Source organism: Stegodyphus dumicola, chromosome 6 (assembly GCF_044657685.1).
Source record: "Stegodyphus dumicola isolate Sdum_Otavi_A_Nest chromosome 6, ASM4465768v1".
Classification (NCBI taxonomy): domain Eukaryota; kingdom Metazoa; phylum Arthropoda; class Arachnida; order Araneae; family Eresidae; genus Stegodyphus; species Stegodyphus dumicola.
The window spans coordinates 8,162,627-8,183,744 of NC_140773.1; the positions used below are offsets into that span (position 1 = coordinate 8,162,627).

The following is a 21,118-nucleotide window of genomic DNA, read 5'->3' on the forward strand; positions in this document are numbered from 1 at the left end:
AATATTCGTGTTCTGTAATAATAATTATACTGTTACGTCCCAATTTCAAGACCATAGTTTAGCTTAAAGTTTCATATTAAAATTAAGTGCATTTTAATTAACGTTAATTTTCTCCTAAGATTTCTACAAAGATTTCGAATTTCATTTTTCCAATGAAAGATAAGAATGCAATTTTTTCTTTAAAATGTTCATTCAATTTTAGAGACTTTATACTTCTTGCTCCTTGAGTTTATGATATCGGTGGACGTCTCATCAATTGTCTCTGAAGACACCTGTTAAAAAAGAGATATTCTGACATGATAATGAAGAGCCTATATATGTTGCGTTTATTGTGAATTTATCAAGTGTGGAAAGAGCAAGTGTTTAAGTACAAACATATTTACAATTTCTAATCTGAAAAGGTATGTATAACATCGCTTTGTAAGTGGTGGTTTTGCTATTAATAAGTACTATGTATACGGTTTGTTTTCTGGAAATTTTAGCGTAATTAATTGGCTGAGTTTATTAACCGGTAAGTTTAATTAGCGGCGGCTACGGTCTAAATTTATTTAAAATCAAACTAGACAATATATATCTAGATAAAAATCTAAACAGATGAAACTAAAATAATTTTCATAGTAGTCTATGCGCTATTAGTATACATTGTAGAGTCATTAGGTTATTTTGAAACAGGAAACACGGAAAATAAGCAATGCCCTCTACGGGACTCTAACCTGGATCTTTCGAATACACACCGAGTGTGCTACACCTCGAATTTAGCTCGCACACCTCGAATTTAGCTCGCTGAGAGGAGGGAGAAAATACCTTATAACATTTATTTAAAATCAAACTAGACAATATATATCTAGATAAAAATCTAAACAGATGAAACTAAAATAATTTTCATAGCAGTCTACGCGCTATTAGTATACATTGTAGAGTCATTAGGTTATTTTGAAACAGGAAACACGGAAAATAAGCAATGCCCTCAACGGGACTCTAACCTGGATCTTTCGAATACACACCGAGTGTGCTACACCTCGAATTTAGTTCGCACACCTCGAATTTAGCTCGCTGAGAGGAGGGAGAAAATACCTTATAACATTTATTTAAAATCAAACTAGACAATATATATCTAAATAAAAATCTAAACAGATGAAACTAAAATAATTTTCATAGCAGTCTATGCGCTATTAGTATACATTGTAGAGTCATTAGGTTATTTTGAAACAGGAAACACGGAAAATAAGCAATGCCCTCAACGGGACTCTAACCTGGATCTTTCGAATACACACCGAGTGTGCTACACCTCGAATTTAGTTCGCACACCTCGAATTTAGCTCGCTGAGAGGAGGGAGAAAGTACCTTATAACATTTATTTAAAATCAAACTAGACAATATATATCTAGATAAAAATCTAAACAGATGAAACTAAAATAATTTTCATAGCAGTCTATGCGCTATTAGTATACATTGTAGAGTTATTAGGTTATTTTGAAACAGGAAACACGGAAAATAAGCAATGCCCTCAACGGGACTCTAACCTGGATCTTTCGAATACACACCGAGTGTGCTACACCTCGAATTTAGTTCGCACACCTCGAATTTAGCTCGCTGAGAGGAGGGAGAAAATACCTTATAACATAATCAGTTCCCTTTTACACTATGTCAATTGATATAGATAAAAATAATGCATCCAATAATTTAAATCAACACTTTAATTAATATTTAATTTTTATACTATAAGCTTTGTGTTTTAGCCGTACGTTTATGCACAGGGTATTCCAGATGACTCTGTCGTCTCACAGTCCTAGTATGCATAATAGTTCTGTTTCACATTGCATGAAAAACAAGCGGTAAAACAAACAATACAGTCCTAGTATGCATAAGAGTTTTTGAATGAAAAAAGTCAAATTTACAATGAGGGCACTAGTTGATGATGTGCGATGTTCTTGATAGATGCTTAGGAGAAGCGGACGCCGAACTGAGATGTTATCCTAGTAAGGAGAAGGACATGAGACGGAAAATTGGTGACATTTTTAGTCCAATATTGTAAACTTGAAGTATACTTACTGAGCTGGATATTAACATTTCGTCTGAAAAATAAATTTCACATACTTTTTACTTCCTTGTACGAAGTAAAAAGGAAGTATGTAATCGCGAAAAGTTTCAGGCAGCATATTTTAATGAAAATATCCATTTTGACCGCTATAGAATGAAATTGAACGATGTTTTTGCGTGATATCTGTACGTAAGGACAGAATAAAAGACTCTTTTCCTCCAAAAAAATTATAAAACTGCTTCAAAATGAATTCTGAAGAGAAACTTTTGTGGCGTCTGTACGAACGTATGTACGTACGTACGTATCTCGCATAACTCAAAATCGAGTAGCCTCAGAACGTTGACATTTTGTATATAGAATTCCTATAACATGTAGATGTGCACCTCTAATTTTGGTTGCAATCGGCCGCACCAAACGTATAAAAATATATTTATATAGATATCCACTCTGTTACCCGGCTCAGTGATCTCAGTTTCTTTACTCTTATATGTTTGTAAATTGTACATTTTTTGCTTTAAAAATGATTGTATTATGTTGTTCTTATCTTCCGGTTAAGGGTTTTATGCCTTTAGGAAATCTGTAAGCAATATTTTTAAAATTATCAACAATTTTAGAGTTGTTTAAGTGCCGCTAAGCCTAATAATTTTTTTGATGGCGGCCATTGCTTGTTTACATTTGAAACAGCAGAATAGTGGATTTGTTGCCAATCTAGAGAAACTTAGCTTCGCAACAATAAAGATAACGCCTTCATTTATTATTGCGAATTAAATCATGCTTAATCCTTTCTCGAAGTTTTTCGAGGAAATAACTGTTTAAGATTTACTTCGTAATTTTTAATACAGATATTTTGAGTTTTTATGTATTTTTCATTGTCGCGAAGTGAAAACTGAATTAATTGAATGAGAAGTACTCAATCGTCTGTGAAAAGTTTCTTTTTTGTTTTGTTTCCTTAATTTCTTTTATACATCGTTCTAGCTTTATTATAGTATTTGAATAGAACATGCGGCAACGATTAGATAATTCTTTAAATGATATAAATTTTGTGCATTCTCAGTTATAATATGAACGCAATATAATACTGTTAAGTGAACCTAGCGCCAGAGTGTCGCTATGGTAAACAAATAGAGTGAATTTTAAAGGATGCATTTATTCTATTGTGGTTTATGCGCTGTCGGCGGAGTAGATTTAATTAAATTCAATAAGTTTAAATGAAATGTAAGAAAAATGCGTATAATTTAATCTTCCGTACAAGGAAGTCATGTGGTGTACACATCAGATTTTTATTTAAGCAGTTTAAGCTCTCGGAAAAAAAAAAAAAAAGATATATTCTCACCTTGCCTATAACCCGGCTCGGTGAGCTCTGTATTTATTTATTATTCTATGGTAAATTGTGCATTTCTTGCTTTAAATGTGTTTGAATTATGTTCCTTTATTATAATTAATTATTCTGTTTCAGGCCGACATTTTTTTTATATTTGAAACTCTCAGTATAACAATTAATTAAATCAGTTGGTGCACCCAATTCAATGTCTGTTTGCACAGTGGGGACGAAAGTTAGCTTTCAGATTTGTGTACCGAAAATTTTCTTTTCCTGCCCGTTGGCGAAATTGGTTCTTTTTTGGCAGAAACTTTAATTTTAATCACAAAATTTGTTTTCTAACCTGTGTTTAAATGTATTTGGTGTTTTAGGTTTTATTATATTTTACAATTTTTTATGAAGGTATTTTGAGTTTTTATGTACTTTTGTCTTGCCGCGAAGTGAGAACTGAATTGATTGAATGAGAAATATATTTCTAACGAAATTAGAGAAAATAAATTTAACTGAAGTACAGCAAAAAATGCGTATAATTTAATGGGCCTTACAAGTCATGTGGTGTCAACGTCAGATATTTTTAATGATATCGAAGTATTATCACTAACAATTAGTTTCTATAATAATGGAAAATTACAGTAATCCTCTCTTTCGATCTGACACTATCTAATGTTGGTAAAACATTTTTTGGAACCGTTTTGTACATATTGCGAAGCTTCGAATAATACACTCATTCAGTACTAATTCAGAAGTCAAACAACAAAAATCAGCGTTAATTTACAAAACTTTCACAGGACTAGTTTCGATGGTTTTACCGAACCATCATCTTCAGCTGCAAAACCGCAAATGAACAAGATAGGAAATAATGTTTAGATAAGATAAGAAAGCCTGGACAAGAATAAGCAAGTGGCGCCATCTGTTGGCGAAACCAGAACTAAAACATAATTTCTCTAAAAGCCGAAGGCAAATTTGGATTGGAATTAGGATCGTTAACTAGAACAGAAAGATTTTTATGAATGTGAAATGCCTCTAGAAAATCCAGTTCTCCAATGGAAGATGTTTTTTGAATAATTTTGGCAGCAGAAAAATTGAAAGTGTGATTTTCGGACCAACAATGTTGAGCAACAGAAGACTTCTGTGTTTCCTTTTTTCTAACATATGCCTCATGTTCTTTGACGCGAAATTTTAAGGCTCTCTTAGTTTGGCCAATGTAAATTAAACCGCACTGGCAAGGAATCCTATAAATACCCCAGGAATTCATATCCGGAATGGGGTCCTTGAGTATAGAAGTTGGAATTTTATTGATGGGAGAGTAAACAACCCGAAAGTTAAATTTCTGCAAAATATGTGCAACTTTATAGCTAATTGATGGAAAGAAGGGAATGACAACAGAATTTTTATAATCTCCTAAAATAAGAGTGTGGCTTTTAGTGTGTTGAGATGAGAATTTTTTAACTGCTTGATTAATAATGTTGGGTGAAAAGCCCCTGTCAATAGCTATTGCTTTTAAATAATTTAGTTCTTCATCAAGGGCTAGTTTGGAGGAGCAAACTTGAAGAGCACGGAAAACATAGGAATAAAATGAAGCTAACTTTTGTTTAGTCGGATGACATGATTTAAAGTGTGGTGGAAGGCAAACCGATGAAGGTTTACGGTAAACTGTAGTACTGAAGTTGGATGTGTTACGTGTGACCAGAATGTCGAGAAACGGAAGAGAATTGCAAGTCTCAAGTTCAAAAGTGAACTGAATAGCAGGATCAATAGAATTCATTGTTGAAAGAACTCTATTTAAATCATCTTTATTACCTTCAAACAGGGTAAAAGTATCGTCTACGTAGCGGAACCATGCCGGGAAGTTTAAAGTTTCAAACAATTTTGATTCATAATAATGCATGTAGATATCAGCCAGGATGGGACTGAGGGGGCTTCCCATGGCTAATCCCTCAGTTTGCTTGTAATATTTATTTTGGAAAACAAAATGTGTTTGTTTCAAACAGAGTTGGGTGAGAGAAATTAGCTCATCAATTTCGATGCAAGAGAAATGAAATTCGCGAAGTCTGGTTTCTAGACATCTTAATGCACCCTCCACTGGGACATTGGTGAATAATGATTTTACATCAAAAGAAACCATGAGTAAATTACGAGGAGAAATGTTTTTAACCTTTTTTACAAACTCTATTGAATTTTTTATGGTGTAAATGTTATTGTCTAATAGAGTGGAAAATCTAGAAACTAAATATTTAGCTAATGGATACGAGGCAGTACCTAAATTTGATACAATAGGGCGGAAAGGAATACCACTTTTATGAATTTTGGGAAGAGCATATAATCTGGCACAATTCGCAACAGATGGGATAAGCGAATGTTTTAAGTTGCTTGAAATGATTTGCGAAGATTTGATCGCAGTTTTTATTTTGGATAAGTCCGAAGGTGAAGGATCTTTAGGGATCGGATTATATGGTCCTTCGTTTAAGAGTTTAGTGACACCATCGATGTAAGTGTTCTTATCCATGACGACTATCTGGCCACCTTTGTCGGCCTTTGAAATGACAATATCCGGGTTAGAATGAATCTCGCGCATTGTAGCTCTTTCTCTCGCAGTCAGATTTGGTTTCAAAGGTTTATTATTGAATTTCACATTATGAGCGATAAGATGCCTAATCATTTCTTTCTGTGAATCTGAAACTTTACTGAACTTGAAAGCTTTTTCGATAGGAGCCAAAATCTTTGGAATCGAGGGTTTACAGGTTTGTGAGAAGTTAAAATTATATTTTAGAATTCTCTCTTGTTCTTCTGAAAGACTAACATTAGAAATATTAGCTATTGGCTTGATGTTTACAATGGGAAGATTTTTTGAACTACTTGAACTGGAAGACTGTAAAAGTAGTTTTTCGAATTTAACTACAAGGGTGTTTTTATGACGGTTAACTGCATTCTCCGTTCTAGACCAAGACTTTTGTTCAAGGGCAGTGAATTTTGGATATGTTTTAGCGAGTTCCAGATGAAGCTTATAGAGTTCATGTTCAATTTTGGACAATTGTTGACGTGTATCCCTTATCACGGACCGAAGTAAGGCAAGTTTGCAATTTAACAGAATTCTTGAAACGCGACTCGAAGGTTTTTGATTAGATTTGATTTGAATAAAATTGGGGATCAATTTTTTACATTTACATTTAAGTAAAAAGTCAAGATGATTCAGGAATTTTTGCCGTTTCAGGCGTAATTTAGTGAAACGATTAACGGATGAAGGCATGATAAACAATGCAGAAAATCAAACTAAATTAACTGAGCAATAATAAAGTACACACAAAATAGCAGAAAAATCCCTCACTGAAATGAATAGAAAACAAAATGTTTGTAAGCAAAATGCATGAAATCAGACAAGCAAAGCACAATATCCAAATGTACAAAACATAAACATAACTTGAAAATTGCAAAAATGTACTCACCGAAACTCCTACAATCACAAAATGGCGGCCACACCGTGCAAAAAAGAAAGCAAAATGTAAGCCTGTTTGGGGCTTCTATAATTAAGACAACAATAACACGCCGAATAAATACTAATTCAGAAGTCAAACAACAAAAATCAGCGTTAATTTACAAAACTTTCACAGGACTAGTTTCGATGGTTTTACCGAACCATCATCTTCAGCTGCAAAACCGCAAATGAACAAGATAGGAAATAATGTTTAGATAAGATAAGAAAGCCTGGACAAGAATAAGCAAGTGGCGCCATCTGTTGGCGAAACCAGAACTAAAACATAATTTCTCTAAAAGCCGAAGGCAAATTTGGATTGGAATTAGGATCGTTAACTAGAACAGAAAGATTTTTATGAATGTGAAATGCCTCTAGAAAATCCAGTTCTCCAATGGAAGATGTTTTTTGAATAATTTTGGCAGCAGAAAAATTGAAAGTGTGATTTTCGGACCAACAATGTTGAGCAACAGAAGACTTCTGTGTTTCCTTTTTTCTAACATATGCCTCATGTTCTTTGACGCGAAATTTTAAGGCTCTCTTAGTTTGGCCAATGTAAATTAAACCGCACTGGCAAGGAATCCTATAAATACCCCAGGAATTCATATCCGGAATGGGGTCCTTGAGTATAGAAGTTGGAATTTTATTGATGTGGAGGGTGCATTAAGATGTCTAGAAACCAGACTTCGCGAATTTCATTTCTCTTGCATCGAAATTGATGAGCTAATTTCTCTCACCCAACTCTGTTTGAAACAAACACATTTTGTTTTCCAAAATAAATATTACAAGCAAACTGAGGGATTAGCCATGGGAAGCCCCCTCAGTCCCATCCTGGCTGATATCTACATGCATTATTATGAATCAAAATTGTTTGAAACTTTAAACTTCCCGGCATGGTTCCGCTACGTAGACGATACTTTTACCCTGTTTGAAGGTAATAAAGATGATTTAAATAGAGTTCTTTCAACAATGAATTCTATTGATCCTGCTATTCAGTTCACTTTTGAACTTGAGACTTGCAATTCTCTTCCGTTTCTCGACATTCTGGTCACACGTAACACATCCAACTTCAGTACTACAGTTTACCGTAAACCTTCATCGGTTTGCCTTCCACCACACTTTAAATCATGTCATCCGACTAAACAAAAGTTAGCTTCATTTTATTCCTATGTTTTCCGTGCTCTTCAAGTTTGCTCCTCCAAACTAGCCCTTGATGAAGAACTAAATTATTTAAAAGCAATAGCTATTGACAGGGGCTTTTCACCCAACATTATTAATCAAGCAGTTAAAAAATTCTCATCTCAACACACTAAAAGCCACACTCTTATTTTAGGAGATTATAAAAATTCTGTTGTCATTCCCTTCTTTCCATCAATTAGCTATAAAGTTGCACATATTTTGCAGAAATTTAACTTTCGGGTTGTTTACTCTCCCATCAATAAAATTCCAACTTCTATACTCAAGGACCCCATTCCGGATATGAATTCCTGGGGTATTTATAGGATTCCTTGCCAGTGCGGTTTAATTTACATTGGCCAAACTAAGAGAGCCTTAAAATTTCGCGTCAAAGAACATGAGGCATATGTTAGAAAAAAGGAAACACAGAAGTCTTCTGTTGCTCAACATTGTTGGTCCGAAAATCACACTTTCAATTTTTCTGCTGCCAAAATTATTCAAAAAACATCTTCCATTGGAGAACTGGATTTTCTAGAGGCATTTCACATTCATAAAAATCTTTCTGTTCTAGTTAACGATCCTAATTCCAATCCAAATTTGCCTTCGGCTTTTAGAGAAATTATGTTTTAGTTCTGGTTTCGCCAACAGATGGCGCCACTTGCTTATTCTTGTCCAGGCTTTCTTATCTTATCTAAACATTATTTCCTATCTTGTTCATTTGCGGTTTTGCAGCTGAAGATGATGGTTCGGTAAAACCATCGAAACTAGTCCTGTGAAAGTTTTGTAAATTAACGCTGATTTTTGTTGTTTGACTTCTGAATTAGTATTTATTCGGCGTGTTATTGTTGTCTTAATTACACTCATTCAGTATTTAAGTTATCAAAACCTGCTCTTCATTAAACAGCAAATAATAAAAATCCTTTGATTTTTATCATAAATTTCATCATCATTGGAGACATATGTAAAATAAGAAAGTAACATAGAAGTAATACTTTAATGCTTAAATGTAATAAAATGAAATTTTAAAGGGGGTTAATAATGATTGAGGATCGATAGTCGAATAATCACAGATAATTGATGCGAATAATCAGAATCCCATTTTTTCCAGGTGTATCATATAGCAAGGAAGAAATCACGAAAAATAAGTACAAGGGGAAAATATTCTAAAATTGTTTAATAATTTTAAATAATAATAATAATTTTTAATACATAAATGCAATCTAAAAAATGCTGTATTCAAGAGCATAAGAAAACAAAATCAAAAATATACAAAAAAGAAACCATTTTAAAAACTTTTGCTGATATTCTTAATCTAATAGTTGTGTCTAAGTTATTTATGTGCACTTGTTTATGTTATGATTATGTTGTATACTGTATATTAATGAGAAAAATGCAAGGGGGTCATGAAAAATGTCGTTCCTTTAAATGATCTGGATGGGTGAAAAATGTTGTCAATCCCTGCTGTCAAATACATAATACAGTAATTTTAAAAAGTTACAAATTATGCAGTGTTTGGAATTAAAAATTACTTACAAGAAAAACAGTAATACTAGAATCTACAATTAGAAAAATAGAAATACTTAATGCTTTTAGAATCATTTAACTTACGATCATTTTAAGTAGAGAACCTATACCTATTAAAATATATTAATTATTTTCACAATTATATTAAAGTACCATATCTAAGTAAAGAATTGCCTAGTATATCTAAGTAAATCGAATATCTAAATAAAGAATTTGCCTGTCATAAAAGTAACATTCAATTGGAACGTTTCCTAATGTGTTTGAATGCTTTATTAATATAATTTGCTCCTAAACCTTTCAATCACTCTTCAGAGTATATCAGATATGTACTATCCGGGAATACATTATATCAGATATGTACTATCCGGGAATTGAAACGCACACTTTGTAGGATAACTATCCTCTTTCTTGCTTTCGACAGCTGTATTCCACATGAGGATTCCGTGCATCTTTCAGCAACCACCACGCTGGAAAGAACCACGGTTACAGAGAAATCGATAACCTTACAGACACCCACATCAAAGCGATATACAGTCTTTGCTTCTACTGCAGCATTACATTGCATCCTCTTCAGCACTGCGCAGCCGTAAAGGCGAATGCAAATTTTAGAACAAAATGAAATCGAGAATCTAAACAACTGTTTTCAAATTCTTCGCAATACTCATTTATATCTGTAGAAATAACTTACCTTGTAATCATATCTTCTAAGAACTTTTTGCAAACAACTCCATGTAATGCCAAAGCAATTAGATTTTAATTCGCCACTCAACAATGATCAAACTTTAATAATGTCGTAAACTGAAAAAATTAACATCATAGTTATCATTAACATCATCATCAGAAATACAGCGTGATCAGCTGCAAAAGCGAGCAATTAGAACCTTCGGAAGGAAATACTGATCAATCACGGATTTGATTGATCCATGTCTCGGCCATCTACTTACGAAATTCGAAAGTCATGACCGAGGGCAGGTTATTCCAAATGATACGTTATGTACTTTCGTGTATAAAATTAAGAGAATTTGAAAATTATGTCTATTTTTACGAAATGTATTGAACCCAAGGTACTACTTATGCCGCCGAAGAATTTTGCAAATATCCAGAGTCGAATATATAAACGTGTGGAGATGTATATAAACGTGTGAAACGTGAGCAGCTGTGATAAGCATACGAGGGGTTTAGAATTATCGGCAGACTGGAGGCAGGCCAATCAGAAGCGCAGGTGGTTACAGAGCTCAATGTAACTCCCGGTGTATTATGCAGTTTGCAGAAATACCCTCAAGACACTCAATCCATTTCGAGAAAACTTGAACAAAATTGACAAAGATTTGAAACAGCGATTTGCACTTTCAGCTCGGCGCCACAGGACTGCTACAGCTTCACGGCTCTCTCGCGAGCAGCGTTCATTCATGCCACTGGAATATGAGTGTCGCGATGTATACAGCATGGCGCAAATGATACGTGCTTTGGACAAGACTTCAGTGAAGCACCGTGCTTTTTACACATGATTTTCGACAGGTACCTGTATGCGGAGAGAACCTGGAACACGATACCATCCCTAATTCATTAGGGAAATGATTATTACGGTGGTGATGGTGTAATTGTTGGAGAAGGCATTTGGTTGGACTGCTCCGTGCAATCCTGCATGTATTTGACAAATGTTCCGTGACTGCTATGAGGTATACAAATCAAATCTTAAAACTCCATGTTCGAATTTTGAGGCACTCAGTCGGCACTCGTCCACATAGGGCTCAGCAGGCCGGTGATTACATGGAAGGTGAGAATATTCGTCACATATATTGACTAGCCAGACCTTCTGACCTTACTCTATATAGCATGTCTGGGATGCTCTTGAGAGGGCAGTTTCATCTTCCAAGAACTATCCAGGTGTAGAAAACTGCATTCCTGAAGGAGGGAAATAAACTGCCACAGAAATTCCTCAATGTCTCCTGCTCTGTACACCTTCACGCTTGTCTGACTGTGAGAGGGGAACCAACTCCATATTAGACTAATTTTCATTTCAGTATCACAAATTGTATTTTGAACTTCGACCTGTACTGATAATCACCAGCACATAAAATGACTTTTGAATGGCGTAACGTATTTTCTTCTTCCATCCAGCATGCCGTCGTGGTGTGGCGCCTGACGTAAAAGGCGGTGGACAATAATTCATCACCACCAGGATTTGGCGATGCATGCCCTGATCCCCAGTCACCCTTTAAAAGGAGAAGTATGTAAGATACTTTTCGCCCTCTTTCCAGCATGCCTTCGTGGTGTAATGGTAGCGCACTCGAAAGTCTAGGTGTTCGAGTGCCGGGGTGGCTATTGCACATTTTCACATTCTCTGCTTCAAAATAACATAATGACTCTACAATGGTATACCTTTTTCTCTGATATAAATGTATATTGATACAAAATTTTATTAAAATCGGACCTTTAGGTATTCAGAAATTCGACATAATGTAAAAATTCTCAATTTCTTTACAGAAGGGTATTAAACTCACATGGAGGTATTCTGCAGAACATTTCGCTTCGCAATAATCATGTACCATCTCCTTGAATAACTGCAAGAAAACATTTCAGTCTAGAGGTGAAGCGTAGATCTTAGATATGGATAGCATATAAAGTTTTTCTTTAATTGCTCAGTGCGAGGAATGCTGCATGAAATACGCTTGTTAAAAATGTTATCAATGATGCATACAAAACTTTGCCTCGCCTGTTCTAACTTAAACTCTATTTTCTTTTAAAAAGATGAAAAGCCGCTTGATTTGTCTTCTGATGGTCGTCATGGTACTGACTGTCTTCATTGCCGTTTCTCAAGCTGGTCTTTGTAATATAGTGTGTGAAACAGAGTGTGATGAGAGTGGGGAAGTTTGCAAGAAGAAATGCACTCTTCACTGCGTAGACTTTGTATCAAAGTAAGTAAATTTAAATTTATAAAGAAGCGAGACTGGCATCAGAAATATATTATGTGACGCTGATATTATGTAAAACATAAATCACGACGGCATTTGTGTTTATTCTTCCGTTCACTGAATTAGCTAGACTAATGTTTGTTATTTAAGTTAGATTGAAACATAGCATTAGCCATATTATTATACAAATTTAATTTAAACTTTTGTGCTCGAGCATTTCATTTATCGCCCAAATCTCGTATCTTTAAAGATAATGTAAGTCTATAACTCCAAACAGGAAATAAATGTCGTTGAACGTATCTGAGTATATAGCATAGTTGATGAAGGTCTACTCATAGGCTCACCTTAGCCCTTAAACAATGCAGGAGATTCCATTGTGCGTAAAAATTTTAAAAAATTTAAAAATCCAATAAATCACTATAATAGAACGTTTCTTGCACAAAAGATTTCTATAGTTGTGGTATATATTTAAGTTAAACATAGGGGGCTGTGGTATATATTTTATAACTGTAGTTTGTATTATTTTTCTGGAGGTGGGCTTACAGAATTTTTAGCCTGAATAAATCTCTCAGTACGTCCGTATTGAACTGTAAATTAATATTGTACAATACTTTCATTCGGAAAAACAAAAAACAAAAAAAAAAAAAAAAAAATTTTAACAAACCTGTTTTCTTGGGATTCATTTTTGCTTAAACTGTCTATCTCTGCACCGTCATTTTTCTAAGATATGTGTCACTCTCAATCTTAACAGCCTATTTTATCTATGTAGAAAAAGGACGTATCTTAGATTTTCTTGAATTCCAACTGAAATTCGAAACGTTTCTCGAATCCCTACAAACCTTTAATCAATCGAAACCTTCATAAAATGATATCAGTTAGGTGAAACAAAAAATGCTCTTAATACAAAATTTTTAATAAAAGCAAAAGTAAAATCTGCCTTTAATCGTCTGGCTAATGCCTTAAGTTCAAGAATATAATTTTTAAAACACTCTTATTTCTCAGTTATTAAGAAAAAGCAAATGAAATTTATCATATAAAATATATATAATAAAAAGGCTTGAACACCGAGGTTTAATTTCTGTACAATGATATAAAAAAATTCTATAAGTTGCAGCTTAGATTTTTTATATTTTTCTCGAATGTTTTTTAATCAAAGAAATTGTAGCTGCCTGAGGTTTATTTTACAAGTAAACATTAATAAATAGGTTAATCTTCGCACTATGGTAACTTGGCGACCAAACCTGCTAGATTTTTTTGGACTCCATTTTGTTCTCAAAAAGTAAAGGCATGTTTTTTTTTTTTTTTTACTCAACATTTTTTTCCAACAATTTGCTAGCCGAATTACGCTTATACTAGAACTTTTATGGAACAAAAGTGCTTAATCATGACGAAGATTAGGTGCGAAATTGGGAAAGAGTGCAGAATCGCCCACTGCTTGCCGCGTTTTTAAGAATTGCTCATACACGGTATCCATGTACACGTCGACCTATTTTCACTTAAAAAAAAATCCCAGAATTGCACAAAAATGGCATTGCGCACACTCTTGACTTTATCCATGTACACTGCTAAAGTCCTAGCTAGTAACCTTTATCGCCTTACCAAAATGTCGCAAACGACCTGTTACCATATTCCAAAGATTATCCGTAAACATTAATAAATACCGAACAGGGAATGCTTAAATATATCTAGGAAATTAGGAACGCAGCATTTGAGCCAACCATGATGTCATATTGGTGATCTAGGTACTTATAAATTGCAATAATTGCGTTGTATTTTTAAATGGTGCTTTGTAGGACATCAATGTGTCTAATCGTTCATGTTCTATTTCGAAAAAGCTAAGTTATTCTTTAGTTTAGTAATAAAATATTTCGAAGGATAAAAAGAACGCCAAGATTCTAGTTGTTAAATCTTGGAAATTTTATAATATTTTTAGGAGTTAAAGAATGGGAAATTAAAAGTTTCCTAGTTCTATGTTAGTTACAAAAATTTTCAGTTATATTTCAGATACATGGTATAATCAAATATGTACAATGCGCCTTCATATTCATAACTATCCAATTAAAATATTGATCAATTTGCACTGTTTTTAAATATCAAAGGACATCAAGCAATAAGCTATACAAAGTATAAATAAAAGGAAATTTATTTTCGCATCATGCGTTTTTCTCCTTCTTCAATAGATTTTCATTAAAGTATCTTATTTTTTTATTTATTTCCGCATCATGCTTTTTTCTTTTTTCTTTTTTTTTAAATTTATTTTCGCATCATGCTTTTTTCTCCTTCTTCAATAGATTTTCATTAAAGTATCTTATTTTTTATTTATTTTCACATCATGCTTTTTTCTTTTTTTAAATTTATTTTCGCATCATGCTTTTTTCTCCTTCTTCAATAGATTTTCATTAAAGTATCTTATTTTTTATTTATTTTCACATCATGCTTTTTTCTTTTTTCTTTTTTTAAATTTATTTTCGCATCATGCTTTTTTCTCCTTCTTCAATAGATTTTCATTAAAGTATCTTATTTTTATTGCAGTATTGTTTATGAAGTCCCGTATGAAGAATAAAGGTATGTAATGCATTTCAATCGCGACATCTTTTTATCACTGAGACTTTTTCCAGACTGTAGATATTAAATATAAAATAAGGATATAAAAATAAATATCCTCCCATAAATAATTTACTTCTTTGGTAAACAATGTACATATAAAAAGAAGTATTTTAGAATTTAGTTTAAGCAAACAAAAATTAAAGAAAATTCTAATGAGACAAATGTGCTCGTTTTCTGCTGCATAACAAACTAAATGCTGGTGCGATATTTGACACTGCTGGACCTGAAGCATGTTTCAAAATTGAACGATACTTAGTTTTAATTAGCGTTAAATCAAAACCCAAGTTTTAATGCTCTTCTCTCATTCAGCACGACATATATTTTACGCCTTTTATTTTAAGTTTAAATCGCTAGATAGCTTTACAAATTCCTTTTGCACTTTATATAACAGGTAATTAATCTCATTCATATCAATTAATATAATGTCTTTAAAAGTCTAATCTCATTAATGTTAATTAATGTAATTCTTTAAAAGTCTTATGAATGCAGTTTCTTTAAATTCAACTATTGAACTGAATTTTCGCAACCCCGAAATTTCGATTTGCAACCCCACTTGTGGTCGTAACTCATAGTTTAAGAAACTTTATTCTAAGGCATATGGTAAACTTAAAAACTAGTTACAGCATAAACGGTGAAAGCTCTCTAAAATTAAATTTTCATTTCTGGTGGCCAGGTTTCAATTTTCTAGACAATAAGCAATATAGAGCGTGGTTATAACTAAAGTTCCACTTTGAAATGTTCATAAAATGAAATCTACTATACCAAGTGTTATCAAACTTGGTAATGGTGTAAAGGTGGTCACGGGAATTTATTTTCCGCCAAAAACAAAGTTAAAAACTCGCCACAAGAGGGAAAATGGCTCTGTATGCAATATACTTAAACGAAATAAGAGTCGAAGGGTCGGAATCTAGCTTAGCCTTTCATTACACGGGTTTAACAAGTTGCATACCCTTAAAAAACATTGACCTAAACAAAATTACCATTTAAAGGCATAAAAGGCGATAAATGTCGAGTGCGCCGTCCGTGTAACGGAGAAATCCGTCTGTGAAAATCACAAATTAGAGATTAGAAAGGTGTGAGATCGTAAATTACTTAAAAAAGTGTGCGCATTCTGGAAATTGTTTTCTTACAGGTAGCTAACTTGTGATTTTTGAACACTGAATTCGGCCATAAGACGTGAATATATCGGTTTAAAACGTATTTAGTCGTTTCTAAAACAAAACTGTTTGTGGGGTTATGCAAAAAGGCAAATGGCTTGTAATTGACTTACGGCGGGAAGAAGCAAATGATTTATGGAAACACGCTTTACATGCCATTTGATTTTTCAAATAAATGTGAGCATATTTGTCAGCGTTCTCATTATTACAAATCGACAATGTGCATGCAAGACTGTGTTTTTCTCGTGAAATGTTATTATGAATGGCGATAGCAATGAACGGCGTGCTTTGCAAAGGTATCATTCAGTAATAGAAATATGCCGAGGGCCAGGATACGCCGACAGAGCAACGTTTGAGGAAAATGATGGCAAAATTTGAAGCTACGGATTTGTTATTTGTTGCAACTGGGTGTGCAAACTGTCTGGAAATCTGCTTCTGAGGAAAGCAAGGAGGTTGTTGCAATAGCAGTGGAGGAAGCAACAATGAACAACACACACGGTATTTGCAGCGTACGTGGTGTCGCACGTTGAATGGACGTGCCATGGAGTACGGTGTACAAAACTGTCCGTAAAGTGCTGAAGTTCTATCCATACAAAATCAAACATATTCAAGAACACGAACTTAACGATCCTGCTGCAAGAGAATCGTCCGCTTTGGAATTCCTTCCTTGCACCGATGGAAGTGGACGAACACTAGCTATGGAACTTTTTGTGGACCGACGAGGCTCATTTTTAACTAAATGGGGATGTTAACATCCATAACTGCAGGATCTGGCCCAAAGAAATCGCTCATGTTAACTAGACCGTCAATCTCGGAACGCCTGCTATTGTTAGCTGGGCGAGTTCAATATACGCAGGCGAGAGGAATAAAAAGGAAAGGTTCCGGAATGGTTTCCAACGGAAATAATTAGATCGTGGAAGGACTTTCAGTGGGTACTAGGGAAAAAAGGGATATTTTCGCTGACTTATTCCCGAACCGTGGAAGGAGTTTCACTGCTTATTTTTATGCTCCAGGTTTTATTGAATATTTGTAACTGTAAAGTTTTTATTTACTTAAGGTATTGTAGAAAATTGAAATTTTTGAAAAAAAGGGCAGACAATCAATAAGAATAATAAATAATACACTTACTAACGAAATGTTAGCTACCCTCTCAAAGCAGGAGCCTGTTCATAGTAGGCGTTTAATCCCGGAACGATTGAAATTGCCTATACTCAAAATCCCTTTTCCTTTCTCCTCTTAGCTCATCCCTACTTTCACGTACCATATCTACAAATCTTGGACGCTTCCCCCAAACAATAGAATTCGTTCCGGGATTGAGAGCCTACTCTCATGTTATCTATCCAGGTCCATTGCATTCTCCTAAAGTCACCGTTTGGTGTGGTATGACAGTAGTTTCATAATTGTACCATTTTTCTTTGAAGAGCAATCGACAGCTGCACCTGTTACATGCACTGTGACTGTAGCTCGCTTAGTGTCAATGTTAAGACTTTTCGTGATATCAGAATTTCACTAATGTGGCATTTTAGACACCACTATTTTTACGCAGAACGGAGGCCCCACCGCACATTGGTACATGTATTACACACTTACCTAAGCAAAATTTCACGAATTATAGGCCACGTCTTTGCCACGTCGATCCCCAGAGTTAAAACCTTATGACTTTTGGCTATGGGGTTATCTCCAAAGCACTGTTTATGGTAATAATCGACATAATTTGCCGGAATTGAAAGATGCGGTAGATCGGCATGTCCATCACAATCCTCCTAATATGCTAAGAGCTGCTGTTGAGAATGCAGTAATATGATTCAACTTGTCGGTAAATGGTGGACGCCATGCTTTGTAATAAGTTTCAAAAACTATTAGACACATTTGCAAACGATGTCTTCATGTTTTATTTTGCTTAACAATATTGCATACAGAGCCATTTTCCTCTGGGGGTGAGTTTTTGAAAGTTTTTTTAGCGGAAAATAAATTCCCATGACCACGAATACCGAGTTTGATAACATCCGAGTCCAGTCGAGGACATTGCTCATTTTCATTTGCACCAAAATAACCTAATAACTATACAGTAGCGCCCAAACTAAATGGTGGTGGATGATTATTCTTCACCACCAGGAGTTGGCGATTGGGTCTCTTAAAACACAGTCGCAATTTAAAAGGTGGAGTATGTAAGGTATTTTCAACCTCCTTTCTGCATGCCTTCGTGGTGTTAACGGTAGCACACTCGGCGCGTATTCGAGAGGTCCAGGTTCAAGTCCCAGGGTGGGCATTGCACATTTTTGTGTTTCCTACTTCAAAAATCCTAATGATTCTACAAAGTTATACAAAAGAAACCCACATAAGATTTCAGAATAATCTATTTTCTAATCTTTACATATGTCACTCTAATGTCATTGTATGAATAATTGTTGTTCAAAATCGGTTTGAAGGAATGTGATCTATAAATAGGGGAGTGACGAGAGAAAAAAAATTGGGGACCGAATCGTTGTCCTGTTTACAAGACACCAGTAAAATACAAATGAAATACCTGAAAACGTTATTTTTTTCATATGTATTTTTATTTCTATAAATAGTGCTATAAATGTTTAGCAGAAATGTTTACACCTGCTTAGAAGAAATATATATTTTAATCCTAAATAAGAGATAAAAAATCATTTTAAAAAGGCCACATTTTTAATGAATTATGATTGGCCATTTGTTTAGCCTGCGTATGAAACTTACATCTATTTCAAGGGAGTTATGCAAAAATTTATCTATTTGTTTCTCTTCTATTTAACTTGCTTGGGCAATCCTATATTTAGGACAGTGGTCCGATATGTTTTAAAGGTCTAGGATTGGATTATTCAATTATGGCAAAGCACGCCGGAGCTATCTGCCTAAAGGGAGGTGTGTGTGTGTGTGATTATGGCAAAGCCTCGAGGGCTATCTGCCTAAGGGGAGGGATGCCTTCGTGGAGGACTTTCTAAGGGAAACTGGCTCGTATACACGTTACACATGGGGAAAACCACGAAAACGCCCATGCAGCCAGCCCGTTCGCGGGATTCGAACCTCGGACCGAACTACCAGTGTTCAGCGACTTTACCGCTCGGCCGCTGGTGGGCCCGCCTAAAGAGAGGAATGCCTTTCTAAGGGAAACTGTCTCGTATACACGTTACACTTGGAAAAAACCATGAAAACGCCCATGCAGCCAGCCCGTTCGCGGGATTCGAACCTCGAACCGAACTAGCGTCTTTACCGCTCTGCAGCTGGTAGGCCTTTAACGGTCTAGGTTTTTAAGTTTAAAATTATATGATATAGCCCCAAAGTTTCTTTGAAATTCTGAAGCAGTATTTTCATTATTTTAAGCTTCTATAATTTATGAAATCTATGAAATATAATTCTATGAAATAGCCTAAATTTTCCTTTGGAATCTTGTAGCAAAGACTTCATATTTCTGCCTTTGCACTGTTTTCAAATATTCTCATACAATATTTTAATTCTTTGCTTGTTTCTTTACAGATAAAAGAAATAACATGGAAAAAATTATGACCAGTTGATATATAGAAAAAAAATATTCAATTTTCCTTTAACAGTCTTGATTGAATAGAATATTTAATGAATAAAATTTTTTAAATCAGACATCTGTTTTGCTCAAATTATTCTCTTTGTTTCAAGCATGAATTACAATCATTTCTAGCTGCTAAACTATCATTATGGATTGTTTCCGTCCCCGTTATCTTTAGAATAATACACATATGGTATGAAACTCTTAAATAAAATATATGGGTTTTAGAGTGAAATTTAAAGATTTCTAGATCTATAAAAATACATATTAGGTTTTTTTTTTGTTACTGTCTTTTAAATTATATCTCTCTGCGATTATTCTGTAAGAGGTATCTATTACAGAAATTGTGTTATCAGAATATATCTTTTACTAACTAAACAAATGCTTCAAATATTCATACAGTTTAATAATTGGATATACGTTAAACATAATTATAACTTGTAACGAGTAGTTAGATTATAAAAATAAAATAAATATTAAAATTATTAAGGAATGCGTTCACTATTTTTAAATCTCTCAGAGTTTAAGCAGTTACAAGCTGATTGTTTCGGAAAATAGAAGTTTTATATTTTGTTGAATGACATCCTTCTGTATTAACTAGACATACAAAAAAACACCATGGGCGATATATATTTAAGATTTTATGGTTCAGGCTGGGCAAAATCTGCAAAAAACGGTGAATGATATATATAGATAATGCAATATAACATGAACTAACTCTAATCTCTTTAACTTAATATAATTCATACAAAACATATATGAAAAAAATTATTTTGGAATTTGAAAGTATATCTCAGCAGGACTAATCTTTATTTAATACAATCACAAACAAAACAATGCATTTCTTGCTTATTTTTAATCCGAGAAATTGTTTTAGCACGATTATGATATTAACCTCGAAGCTCATTCTTTGGCCGTGTCACATTTGCTTCCGAATCTTTCAAATTGTTGCCACCAAATGTTATCGCGACATATTATTTAGAAAAAGATTAAACAATGAAGAATCTTTGTGTATGTATGACTGTAAGCCGGATAGTAGCAGAGCGATAAAATCGCTGAATACTGGTATTTACGACCTGGGTTCGATTCCAGGGGAACAGGGTGGGTACATGGGCAGTTCCCATGCCTGTGATGTTCGTCAAATTGTGGCTGTATTGCACTGTTAGCGCGATGGATCTGTACTTATACGTTCAATGATGAATGAAATTCTGGTGTTATACTCACTTCTATCTGTGCCTGTACCAAATCCATTCTAAACTGGAGCATTCGAATAAAAAAAAAGGAAAAGCTGTTGACTACTTAAGACCCCGTATTACTGCATAGAAGCAGTTGTACTTGAATGCTGTCCCCTTGAAAATCTATGCAAC

General features: G+C 34.3%; 1 long non-coding RNA gene across 1 annotated transcript; it reads left to right on the forward strand.

Annotated features, from left to right (window-relative positions):
• The first annotated feature begins 244 nt into the window (after window positions 1-244).
• Window positions 245-19,825, forward strand: LOC118180847 (uncharacterized). Its single transcript, XR_004756781.2, has 4 exons — window positions 245-401; window positions 12,280-12,446; window positions 14,976-15,008; window positions 19,706-19,825. It is a non-coding gene; the product is annotated as an uncharacterized LOC118180847 (long non-coding RNA).
• The last annotated feature ends 1,293 nt before the right edge of the window (window positions 19,826-21,118 follow it).